We start from the raw sequence: 13,316 nt of genomic DNA on the forward strand, positions 1-13,316 counted from the left end.
ATCTAATAATTGTGTGGATTTACGTTCTGAATGGCTTTGGAGACGGTAGACCAGAATTGAGGTGCGTAAGGTTGCAGAGTGGAGATGAAAGGGACTCTGAGGTTCATTAGCACATCCTCCCGTGTCCGCGGTGTCAGTGGTTCTTGATACGCTTCACCGCAAAGCAACAGGTGTCAGGAGGCGGGTTGCGAGTGTCACGGTAATTTCAGACCAAGTTGTGTGGCTCAGTGCTCAAGATATAATTAATCTGTTGCTTGTTCTAATTAGTGGAGGGATAAGTAAGGGGAGGAAATGTCGGGTACAGAGTGTGTCAGATGTGAGGTACTAGTGTGTGTTAATTTCCTGTGTGTTTAGTGTTTTCTTCTTATTAGTAGTACTTTGATCTGGTGTGTGTCGGGAGGTTGTCAGTATATTCTGAGTCGGCACGTTAGCGTAGTCGTCTTCTGAGTAGGGCTTTATAAGGAGACAAGGCATATCACTTTCTTAAAATGGCAATGAAGCAAAGGCAGTTTCATATTCGTAAATTTTGAATAAATGCAACTTCTGACCATGAAACAAAATAAGATTCTCCAAATAGTTATGTAGCAAACTTAACCTAATAAACAGAGTAGAAATTGGTTCATGGAATACTAACCTTGCTTTTTTTTTATACTCAATGATCGGCAATGGACAAGAAAACTGGATGTGAATGGTGGAGGTATAATCGCCAGGTGTTGTTTCCTCGTTTGAGCCTTCTCGCCTGAAACATTTGACTGAACATGACGTCACTAGTATGAGGCGCAGCATGGAGGCTCACCGTGCTTGTATATGTGCCAGGCGAATAATATAATGCCTTGTTTCTTTGGGACACTGTATTACGGTTCACAGAGCTTCTACAGGTACGAGGCGACTGAGTGAAGAGGAGTGTCACCCTGTAGCATCTCGCGTGAAATACAAATAGTTATGATGCTGCTACACTTTTGTTGGAGAGGTTTAATTTGTTTTATGTTCTTTTCAAATTAGATGCTTCGTGAGATATGCCGCTTTGTTGTTAAATCTCCCTTTACGAAGCCAAGAATATTGTAAATGTTTCTAGCAGTCTCTTTTATTCTTTACTGCCTCCCTGCAAAGTTATGAATTTCCTTTTTTTTGTTAATGTATTTATTTTTTTCTATTCGCTGTAGTAATGTTGAACTTTAGCCGTCCGTGTATGATGTGAAAAAAATATAAGTGAAATGATATGAAGCGTACGTATACAGGTATAATAATAACATACACTACACTGTAACTCACGCGTGTTCCGGAAAACAAAAAATAAATAATCGTGATGGAAATGACTTAAAGTTGTGTCACTGCGCTCTCACGTTTGTTTTTACTGGTGAAATAAATGTAAGAGGATTGTCGTCAAAAAAAAAAAAAAAAAACATTAACACACACACTCACACATTTGTATCGCAGGCAAGGAAATAGGAATTAACGTTTATATATGAGAGAATCTAGAAAGTTAATCTCTCTCTCTCTCTCTCTCTCTCTCTCTCTCTCTCTCTCTCTCTCTCTCTCTCTCTCTCTCTCTCTCTCTCTCTCTCTCTCTCTCTCTCTCTCTCTCTCTCTCTCTCTCTCTCTCTCTCTCTCTCTCTCTCTCTCTCTCTCTCTCTCTCTCTCTCTCTCTCTCTCTCTCTCTCTCTCTCTCTCTCTCTCACACGCAATCTCCAACATTCACTCATTCCACATATTGGTGCCAACATATGTATTCATTGCGTGCACGAGGAGGAGGAGGAGGAGGAGGAAGAGGAGGAGGAGACGGAAGGGTAGATAGGAATGGCAGAACAGGAACTAGATTACGTGGGCCTGTGTCTTAATTCAATCATGGCCGGGGTGAACAGGCGCTATAGAGGCGAAGATTACATGTGGCGGGATGGACGAGGTGGGAATAGAGTGGCAAGAGAGGGGAGGAGGTGAGAGTCTTCATCAGAGCAGAAGGTAACGAGTCTCAGCCACACCACCGTCTTTTCCTTCCCTGTTCGCCCTCCTTACTCACTTGTTGCTTCCTGTACGCTGCCTTGTGATTGGTAAGCTGTTTAGAGTCACCAGTTTTTTTTCTTTTCTTTACGTGTATGTCTTTCTGTTAGGTTAATGTAATGGTATAAAGTGTTTCACATATTGACTGCTGCGTGTTGATCTAATGGTAATTCTTATATCTTCCCCTATTTTCTTGTATTATTCGTATGTTTAAGTTGAAATTGCGATTTTTTGAAAGGTGTCGAGTATATAGTAAGTTTTTTTTTTTTTTTTTAGTGTAATAAAGAAGGTATACAGGATCAAAAGAGCTGGAGAAGGTTGATCCGATGTGGCATTCCGTAGAAGAATAGCTACCAAAAATGTCTCGTTTATTTGTTTGCATATGCTTATTGAGGGTATTAAATTGAAGTAACAAGGATGACTGGTAGTGGTTGGATCAAAGGATACAATGAAGATGGCGTCTCATTATCATAATTGCCGTATCTCGTTGATGTTTTAATCCCAGCACACATTTTCATATTTATTCTGGTTACTATTTTGGGGATTTTATACAGCTTCAGAAACTTATGTAGGGATTAAAATAGTCAAGACTCTGGTCATTAATCTTCTCACCTCAATAGACTCTTCCTTATGTAAATAAAATCGTCTAATCAAACCAAAAAAATCATGATAAAATACGTTCCAGTACAGAAGGGGTTAAAGATGTAGAGTTACGTTTATACACACTTTATTATCTTTGATCTTCAAATCTACAGGTACCGTAGTTAAGGTACCATATAATTCTTGAACTCTAAATTCAAAATTGGAGAGGCGTTCATCCATCCTACTTTGTCTTGGGTCGAGTTGTTAGGTTACTCGTACTCAGAGGTCACAGCCTTACTGACGTGGGTGCTCATGTTTCCGCCTTTCCAGCAGAACACTCGCTACAATGGACGATGCTGCTGTTCGTTTCCGCTCTGCTTCCACCACACGTGCTGCCGACACAAGCAATAACTCGTGGTCTGTCCGTACTTGGCTGCAGGCATTGTACTCTTCTTGTAGGAAAATGTTACCAGTGGAATAGATGTTAGTCGTGTTGTATTAAATAATCAACAGGTGTTCAGAAATATTAAGAAATACAACACTGCAGCTACATATGTTCTAAGTATAGTTGAACAGATTATCCGTTGTTCTTTATGCACGTCAGATATAAAACGTAATGTGTCAGTAAATACTCCAGTGATTCTCCAGTATAATAAGGCAATAGATAAAGTAAATAGATAGCTTGGAGTTAATGAAATAAGATACTATGAAGCAAACCTCAATCCTTCACTCAACCATTAACTTATGAACAAAGCTTCTAAACCACCTTGACCGAGACCATGCAAACGAGTCTCCGCCGCCAGGATTTCAATAACCACACGTGGCCTATCCTCATCTTTATGTATAACCGGCACTCCCACGCACCAGTGACCAATGCGAGTAGTAACGAGCGTCCCCATACACCCGAACACACACACACACACATCGTCCACGGCACCTGGGTAGCAGCGCGGCATGAGGAACACTCTCACTGCGTCTTGGGAATGCTGCAGCGGTGAGGCGGAAAATTGGGAGGCGAGGCACACAGACGCAATTTAGTGTTAGCACAGTTGCTTTAACGACGGAACTACGCCCCCTCCTCCCGGTACCCAGCCTCCACCACAGCCATCCCCACCCATAGCCTTCCACAGCCAGCCACACACACACGCAACCACAGTCCGCCGCTCACACTAACCGAGACTCCTTCATATCTCGATGCGTCCGTAAATAGATTAGCAGAGAAAGATTTACGGGAAGTAATAGATGTACTGGCCAGTGTGTGTGTGTGTGTGTGTGTGTGTGTGTGTGTGTACCGTGAATGATTCAGTGCTAGCAACAAGTTTTATATTTTTAGGGATGAGAGAGAGAGAGAGAGAGAGAGAGAGAGAGAGAGAGAATTATCAAGAGTAACTGACGTCTCTTCTCCTCCTCCTCTCTTTCTTTCATTCCATCACGTTTAAGGAGAGGAACAAATATTATTATCTCCATGGAAAGAAAATTAACATGCTACATTTTCTATTATCTATTGAATGGCAGGGGTGACTTCTGAAAATATCAAAGCCGTTTTCTTTACCTTCAATATTCTTATATTATTATTTTTTACTCTTTAACCTACACTTCTTTGTATCCTTTCTTTTACTCTCTCTCTCTCTCTCTCTCTCTCTCTCTCTCTCTCTCTCTCTCTCTCTCTCTCTCTCTCTCTGTCGTTGTTGTTGTTGTTGATTACTTTCATTTATTCTTTTTTTTTTTCTCATCTATCGGTTTCTCTATTTACTGTTTCTATTCCGTTTTTCCCCCTCTTCATTATTCCATTCTTCCTTCTCCAGTGTTTATTCCTTTTATTTACTTCTCTTGTTCTTCTTTTTCCTTATTACGTATATTTATTTGCATTTTATTCTTTTGCTGATATTTTTCTTTCTCCTCCTCCTCCTCCTCCTCCTCCTCCTCCTCCTCCTCCTCCTCCTCCTCCTCCTCCTCCTCCTCTTCCTCCTCCTCCTGTGCAGATGGAAGTGTGGCCCCCCGTGTGTGTTCATAATGGAAGGCATAAATTTAGTCATCCCACACGTATCCCTGTTTTTTTGTGCAGTTTTTCCCTCTGCTCGCTCCCTCACCCTTGTTTTCCTGGTTCTCTCTCTCTCTCTCTCTCTCTCTCTCTCTCTCTCTCTCTCTCTCTCTCTCTCTCTCTCTGTTTCTACAATTTTACTCCTCTTTTTCTCCTTTTATCCATTTCTCTTTCGTTTCCTCTTTCTCATCCTTTTTCTTGCTCTCTTTCTCATATTCTAATGCCTCCTCCTCCTCCTCCTCCTCCTCCTCCTCTTCCTCTTCCTCCTCCTCCTCCTCCTCCTCCTCCTCCTCCTCCTCCTCCTCCTCTTCTTCTTCTTCTTCTTCTTCTTCTTCTTTCTTTTCCTTCCTCCTCCTCCTCCTCCTCCTCCTCCTCCTCTTCCTCCTCCTCCTCCTCCTCCTGACATCTTTTATGCCTTACACTGGTTTTCTTTTCACAAATTACACCGTAGCTCTCTCTCTCTCTCTCTCTCTCTCTCTCTCTCTCTCTCTCTCTCTCTCTCTCTCTCTCTCTCTCTCTCTCTCTCTCTCTCTCTCTCTCTCTCTCTCGGTCCTTCTATAATCCCGTGCAATATCCTGAATCATCTCGTTCTCGCCTCCATCTTCTCTCCCAATCCTTCATGTCTCCTCCCTCCTCCCCCTTCCTTATCTCCCTCTTTCCCTTCTTGTCTTATCTCCATTCCCATTCCCTTCCTTGTAATCTCCCTATGCCACTCTTCCTTCGTTATCTTGTTTCATGTGACTATTCTGTTTCTTTCCTCCTCCTCCTCCTCCTCTTTCCCTCTCTCGGTTTTGTTTCCTTTTGCATATCTTGTTTTTCTCCTTCTTCTCTTGTTTTTCGTGCATCTTTCATCTATTTTTGCCTCGTGTTCCTTTTTTTCCCTTTTGTTTTCTCTATGTAAGTGGTTTAGTTTTTCTTGTTTTGTTTTTCGTCTCTCTTCAGTTTTTTTTTCTTCCTTCCTTCCTTTGCTAAGTCACCTGATTGGTCTTGTCTTCCTTTTGTTTTCTTGGAATGTTTTTTCTTCTTTTATTTTATTTTCCATCGAACAGATTGAATTTCTCATGTTTTGCTCTTTTCTCCTTGATTTCTCTTCCTTTTTTCTACTTTAGTTTTTTTTTTCCACTTCACTACTAATTCATTTACTACTTATTGCATTCTTCCTCCTTTTCTTCTTCACTTATGCATTTTTTTCTTTGAGTCTTTTTTTTTCTTCACGTATCCTGTCATCTTTACCTTTTTTTTTTTCCCCTCTCTACTCAATTTTTCATCTCTTTCACGTACCAGTATCTCAACATTTACACTTTCCATTCTATCTTCCTCCTCTCCCTCTTCACCCATCTATGTCTCCAATCCCCTACCTACACTTTCTATCCTTCCCAAATGCATCCTCTTCCTGGTTTCAGCTTTTTCCTTTCTGCAGAACTCTCTTCATGTGTTCCCAGGTTTTGCTTTTGTCTCTAACTTCTTCCCACTCTCTCATTCTCTGTGTCTCTCTCCCTCTCGCTCCTTCCAGCTTCCCTTCCACTCTAAAAACGAATCTCCAGGAATATATTAAAGGTTTCCAGATCTGTGAGAATGGATCCTGGACAACCACTCTCTGCTGGAATGGCCTCAGGGAAAGTGTGTTGGGGCAGGTTACGAAGAAGTAGTAGTAGCAGTAGGAAGAGGAAGAGGAGGGGATGGCGAACGTTGGTTGATGGTACTGATGGTGATGAAGATATTGGTGATGATAATGTTAGTGGTGATCAGAGGGAAAACGAAGGAAGAGGGGAGAAGGAAATTGTTGATAGTGATGGTGATGATGGTGGTGCTCAGAGGAAGAAGGAGAAAGGAGAGGAGAGGAGAGGGAAAGTGTGGCTAATGATGATAGTGATGATGATGATGATGGTGATGGTGGTAGTGGTGGTGATGGTAGTGGTGATGGTGGTGATGATGGTGGTGATCAGAGACAAGAGAAAGAATGAGAGAAGGAAGAGGAGGAAGAGAAGGAGGGTAAAGAGGAGGAGGAGGAGGAGGAGGAGGAGGAGGAGGAGGAGGAGGAGGAGGAGAAGGAAGTGGTTGAAGAGGAAGATGGGAAAGTCGTAAAGATTTTTATTGGGTGACAGCGGAGAGGGAACGCTCCGAGAGAGAGAGAGAGAGAGAGAGAGAGAGAGAGAGAGAGAGAGAGAGAGAGAGAGAGAGAGAGAGAGAGAGAGAGAGAGAGAGAGAGAGAGAGAGAGAGAGAGAGTGTGTGTATCTAAGCACATGTGAACTTGATAGTGGAAAAGAAAGGGGAAGAAGAAAAAGCAACGATAAAAGAAAGTAAAGGAGCAGGTTAAGAAGTAGAAAAAGAACAACACGAAGAAGAAGAAGAAGAAGAAGAAGAAGAAGAAGAAGAAGAAGAAGAAGAAGAAGAAGAAGAAGAGCTATGGAGATACGTAAAACTCACTCTTTTTCACCACAACCAAGTAATAGTTTTGCAACACGGAAAACATAATGACAGCGAGTGGATTTTTTTTTTCTTATTTCCAGACGGAGAAGGCAGTTACTACGAGACACATGACACTTCTAGTTTACTCAGTTCAAGAAAAAAAATAAATAAACTAATAAAATACGAAAGAAAAGGAAAAAAAAAAGAAAAATGACCATGAATTTCTCGTCCATCTTTTTTTTTTTTTTTTACTCCAGAACATTAGATTATCGGTAGGTTTGATTGAAAGAGAGAAAAAAAAAATGATCGAAAAAATGATAAAAAAAAAAATGTCCGTATCTTGACACTTCTATACTTTCTTGAATTTCTTTTTTTTTTCTTTTTTTTTCTTGAGATGACATTGTTTAGGAGAGAAGAAGAATTTAAGTGTAAAGGTGTCAGATAAATGAGTTCCTGTTTATATTTATTTATTTATTTGTTTATTTTGTTCATTTATTGGTGTTGTTGTGTTGGGAATGGATGTAGGAGTAGTTAGTTTTCTTGTATTCAGTTTGTTCAGAGATTTTTTTTTCATTCTTATTCTTGTCTTTATTTCATTTCTATCCAATCATCCATCCACTAATCCATCCATCCATTCCTCCATCTATCTATCTATCTATCTATCTATCTATCTATCTATCTATCTATCTATCTATCTATCTATCTATCTATCTATTTACCTATCTATCTCTCTATCTATCTATCTATATTGTCATCAGATCAGTTATTAGAATAGATAAGTCTTACCAGAAAAGGAGAAAGTGTGCGCAAATGGAAAGTATAGATAAATAAATAAATAAAACTCAAGGAGGGATATTGAGAGTTCCATAATGAATAAGAAAAAATGGGATTACATCAACAATATGGAGGAAACGTTGAAATAAAAATACATTAATGAACCAATTAGTATTCGAGGGAGAGTATGTGTCGTGTCCGAAGAGGCAATTAGCTAGTTTATTGATCGTTGTTGTGAGATTACACGATAAATTAATTAGGAAGTTGGTACATATGTAACAGGTACAAGAATGTGTGTGTGTGTGTGTGTGTGTGTGTGTGTGTGTGTGTGTGTGTGTGTGTGTGTGTGTGTGATATTAATGTACCTTTTCTTTCTTTATTTCTTTCCTTCTTTCTTTCTTTCTCTTGTTTTCTTTCTTGTTTCGTAACTTATTTTTATCATATTTTTGTATATCCGACCTTTTCTGTAATAGAATAATAGCTTTTTTTATTGATAGGCAAGAAGCAAAATGAAAGTCAACTGTGTGTGTAATGATGATGATAATAATGATTCGATTTATTTAGTATGGCAGCTTACAGAGTCAGCTGAAAATTGTATATACTAACGTACTTATACATATCCCTATATAAACATTCATACATCTTAAGACTACACAACCCCATGGTGATATCTGACATTCTGATATGCCGCTGCTAGATCGCGCCACGTAAACCCATTGACCTTGGCTTTGGATGGCTATGATACTCCGTGTGATTTTTACTATATATTTATGATTCGGAGTTTGTTTCTCCCACCCAGCAGCGAGTCACAACTTCCCATTTAAACCAGGTACCTAATCACTCATATAAAGCCTTGCCCAAATGACTCCTGGCCTAAACCGGAGAAAGAACCCAGGCTCTCCCGATTGTGAGTCAGGTATACCACTACTGCACCACCAGCTGTGTGTAATTCACCTCGGTTGCCTGCTGGTCACCCAGCCAGTCTTCCCCATTACGGAGCGAGCTCAGAGCTCATAGACCGATCTTCGGGTAGGACTGAGACCACAACATACTCCACACACCGGGAAAGCGAGGCCACAACCCCTCGAGTTACATCCCGTACCTATTTACTGCTAGGTGAACAGGGGCCACACATTAAGAGGCTTGTCCATTTGCCTCGCCGCTTACCGGGACTCGAACCCGGGCCTCTCGATTTTGAGTCGAGCGTGCTCACCACTACACTACGTGTGTGTGTGTGTGTGTGTGTGTGTGTGTGTGTGTGTGTGTGTGTGTGTGTGTGTGTGTGTGTGTGTGTGTGTGTGTGTGTGTGTGTGTGTGTGTGTGTGTGTGTGTGTGGTGGACTTTCACTACACGGCCATGCATTACACCTCACACGGCAGGGGTATAAAACTGAATAATAAATGACATGATCTCACCTAAAGATTTAAATGCATGCAGAATATGACCTTTACTCACTCGCTACTATTCATTATTTACTCTTCGTGTACAATTCATCGCTAATTCCACTTCCCTCAGGAACAAATTTTCAACCTCCTAGCTAAGTGAAGGGAAAAAAGACAACAAATGGAGGCAGAACGCGCAAGTTTGTATAATTAATGAAGTTTCCAAGTGTCAGCTAGGGAGAATAAGTAAATAATACCAGGTGTGTAGTTTTATATGTCTCTTTCAGTAGTATTTGCCACATTTCCTTATATTTTCATTCTACTTTTTATGTAAGAGGAAAATGGGCAACGGCAATAAGAGTTAAACAAAAAAGGTTCACTTAAGTTACCAGTTCCCGTGCAGGTCTGAGAGAGTTAGCCAAGGGAAGGGGATAAGCGTCTTGAAACCTCCCTCTTACATCAGTTCAGGTCATAGGAAGATGTATGTGTGTATGTGCGTGTGTTTGAGATGTCTCGTGAGTTTATTTATTTACTTATTTTATTCTATCTGATGTTGATGAAATAAGAAAAAAAGAAAAGATGAAAAGGACATGTAAGACTCCCCAAAGCCTGCAAGTGTGTGTGTGTGTGTGTGTGTGTGTGTGTGTGTGTGTGTGTGTGTGTGTGTGTGTGTGTGTGTAACGTCCCTTAAAGCAGATAGAGTTACATACACTTCTTAGAAAATAAAATAGAATCTTTAAATATCTCAACTACGCCTCACATCACTTATGCAGGAGCTCTTGACCTCAATTGGAGAAACAAGAAGAGGAGGAGGAGTAAGAAGAGAAGGAGTAGGAGGAGAAGGAAGAGGAGGAGGAGGAGGAGGAGGAGGAGGTGAAGAAGGAGTAAAAAAACAAAATTATTACTTGGTTGCATCAACTTGATTTTGTTTACGTGCGTGTGTGTGTGTGTGTGTGTGTGTGTGTGTGTGTGTGTGTGTGTGTGTGTGTGTGTGTGTGTGTGTGTGTGTGTGTGTGTGTGTGTGTGTGTGTGTGTGTGTGTGTGTGTGTGTCTGTCTGTGTGTGTGAATGAGAGAGAGAGAGAGAGAGAGAGAGAGAGAGAGAGAGAGAGAGAGAGAGAGAGAGAGAGATTCACTTCTCCACAACTTGTCCTTTCATCTTTTTTCTCGTCAACAAACCACTTAACTACTCTTGCATTTTTTTCTCCCCTCCTCCTCCTCCTCCTCCTCCTCCTCCTCTTCCTCCTCCTCCTCTCTTCTTTCTTTCTCTTCTTTTTCTCTTTCTATCTTGAGGTCATGCAATATGTAGACACTCCTTCCTGCTTTTTTTTTTTTTTCAACATTCTTCTCTTTACCTTTTATGCCTCCGTTTGTTTGTTTCTTTTCTTTCTTATTTAGTATCTTCTCTTCTGCGCTTTCTCCGTTGCAATGTCCTTTTTTTCTTTTTGTTTTTCTTCTTTCCTCTTCTTCTTCTTCTTCTTCTTCTTCTTCTTCATCATCATCATCATCATCATCATCATCATCATCTTCTTCTTCTTCTTCTTCTTCTTCTTCTTCTTCTTCTTCTTCTTCTTCTTCTTCTTCTTCTTCTTCATCTTCATCTTCATCATCATCTTCTTCTTCTTCTTCTTCTTCTTCTTCTTCTTCTTCTTCTTCTTCTTCTTCTTCTTCTTCTTCTTCTTCTTCTTCTTCTTCTTCTTCTTCTTCTTCTTCTTCTCTTCTTCTTCTTCTTCTTCTTACCTGTTCTTATTATTATTTTCATCTTCTCTTCCTCATCCTCTTCCGCAAATGCACAAAAGGATATTATATTTTTCCCGCATGTCATTCTCCTCCTTTTCCTCCTCCTCCTCCTCCTCCTCTTCTATTGGTAAAATTCTCGAGAACACTCCTTCCTACCACTCACCTATTTTCTTCCTCCTCCTCCTCCTCCTCCTCCTCCTCCTCCTCCTCCTCCTCCTCCTCCCCAGGCAGTGTGTTTATATAATTGATTTTTCGTCATCCATTTTAGTGGAGGGAGTTAGTGGAGACTAGCTGACTGTGTGGTGTGGATTTATACTGCAATTACCTCCAGAGAGAGAGAGAGAGAGAGAGAGAGAGAGAGAGAGAGAGAGAGAGAGAGAGAGAGAGAATTTATGGTAAGAACACAAACAGGTGGAACTAAAGGACTCACGGTTAATTAAGATATTCATTGTGTGTGTGTGTGTGTGTGTGTGTGTGTGTGTGTGTGTGTGTGTGTGTGTGTGTGTGTGTGTGTGCGCGTGTGCTATCTGATGTGGATGTTGAAGAGAGAGAAGTAAAGTGAAGGGGTTGAAGTGACGTAGGTTGAAGATAATGAAGTGGGGTGATATTAATTGAGGTGATATGAAGTCAAGTGGTTTTTAAGAGATGGAATGAAGTGTAGTAAGTAGATAAGCTGAAGTGAAGTGAAGTGAAATATATAGTGAAGTCAGGGGAAGTGAAATTATTAGGAGAATTGAAATGAAGTTGGAAATTAAATGACTTGCAGTGAATGATCGTTAATTGAACTTGTTAACAGGGAGAAAGTGAATGCATAAAGAATAAATGAAGGGGATGAAAATTAATAGAACTGAAGATAAGGAAGGAAGGAAGGACGTGAAGTGACCTTAGGATACACTTTTTTTTTTTAGTGTAGTGAACAGTGTAGTGTAGTAAAGTTAGGTGAAGGTGAAAGGAGAGCAAGAAATAAGTGAAAGTGAACACGAAAAATGAAAATGAAAAGAAGTGAAAGACATGAAGAGTGAAGTGAGCTTAGGGTGGCTTTTAATAAGTGAACATATCCTATTTAACCTCCTTCAGTACTAGGACACGTTTTTACCTTGGGGTTTGGGTATGACTAGACGGTTTTATTTACATTAGGAAGCGTCTATGAAAGTCAGAAGATTAATGGCCAGAACACTTACCATTTTAATCCCCACGTAAGTTTCTGAAGCTGTATAAAATCACCAACTAGTATCTAGAATGAATATGGAAAACGTGTCCTTCTACTGAAGTGGTTAATGCAGCAATATTTTTTAAGGGTGACTGAAGAAATGAATGCAGTGATATTATGTGAGGGTGACATAAGTTTAATGAGGTGCCTTTGTACATTAGGAAGCGTCTATGAAAGTCAGAAGATTAATGGCCAGAACACTTACTATTTCAATCCCACGTAAGTTTCTGAAGCTGTTTAAAATCACCAAATAGTAACCAGAATAGATATGGAAACGTGTCCTGCTACTGAAGAAACTAATGCCGTGATATTTTGTTAGAGTGTCATGAGTTTAGTGAAGTGAAGTGAAGTGAAGTGGTGGTAGTCTGATGATTTGCATTTATTTACTGATTCGCTCATTTATTTATACATTAATTTGTTTATTTCATACAGTAACATGTGTATTCAATTAATCGTTTACCGTTGGGATTTCCATGTTTTTATTTATTCATTTATTTATTCATTCATTGGTAAATATTCGTTCCTTTACCGAACTCAACAAATTTTTCTATTTCACATTTTTTTTTTCTGATTTTCCCTCCCCCTTCATCGTTTTTATTGCATTGGGTATCTCTCTCTCTCTCTCTCTCTCTCTCTCTCTCTCTCTCTCTCTCTCTCTCTCTCTCTCTCTCTCTCTCTCTCTCTCTCTCTCTCTCTCTCTCTCTCTCTCTCTCTCTTTCTGTGTGTGTGTGTGTGTGTGTGTTGTCTTTTAGGTTTTTCCCTCTTTCCTTTATCTTAAACTCGAGAAGCATTAACCACAGACTCGTATTTTTATGCTACAAAGTTTCCCTCGCCCGCCACTATCTTTCTAAATAAGATGAAAAATGTATCCCGTTTATTAAAATGTAACTTACTAAACATTCCCGATATATATTTCTTCGTTTTTTATCAGACTCAGATTCCGAGGCGATACGGGGGAGATAATTCTGATACATTAGAGTGTTTGTTTTCGCTCTGTTTACTTGTTTGTTTATGTGTTTACGTATCTTTGTAGTTATTTTAATATTTCTTGTCTCGTTTCTGTGTCTCGTTTTGTTTTTCCTGTCTGTCTTTCTTTCTTGCTTCCAGACTCTACATTGATCTTTTTTCTCTATATCTTTACGTAGACTGAAAAAAAAACTTAGTCTGCATTCTTAGAGAGG

General features: G+C 40.0%; 1 protein-coding gene and 1 non-coding gene across 5 annotated transcripts in view; one reads left to right on the forward strand and one right to left on the reverse strand.

Moving 5' to 3' along the window:
* LOC123516880 (G-protein coupled receptor dmsr-1-like) overlaps positions 1-13,316 on the forward strand; it is a 239,287-nt gene that overhangs the window by 8,677 nt on the left and 217,294 nt on the right. The window lies entirely within an intron of this gene.
* Trnal-caa lies at positions 8,966-9,029 on the reverse strand. Its single transcript has one exon. It is a non-coding gene; the product is annotated as a tRNA-Leu (tRNA).

This window comes from Portunus trituberculatus, chromosome 41 (genome assembly GCF_017591435.1).
Source record: "Portunus trituberculatus isolate SZX2019 chromosome 41, ASM1759143v1, whole genome shotgun sequence".
NCBI classification, from domain to species: Eukaryota; Metazoa; Arthropoda; class Malacostraca; order Decapoda; family Portunidae; genus Portunus; species Portunus trituberculatus.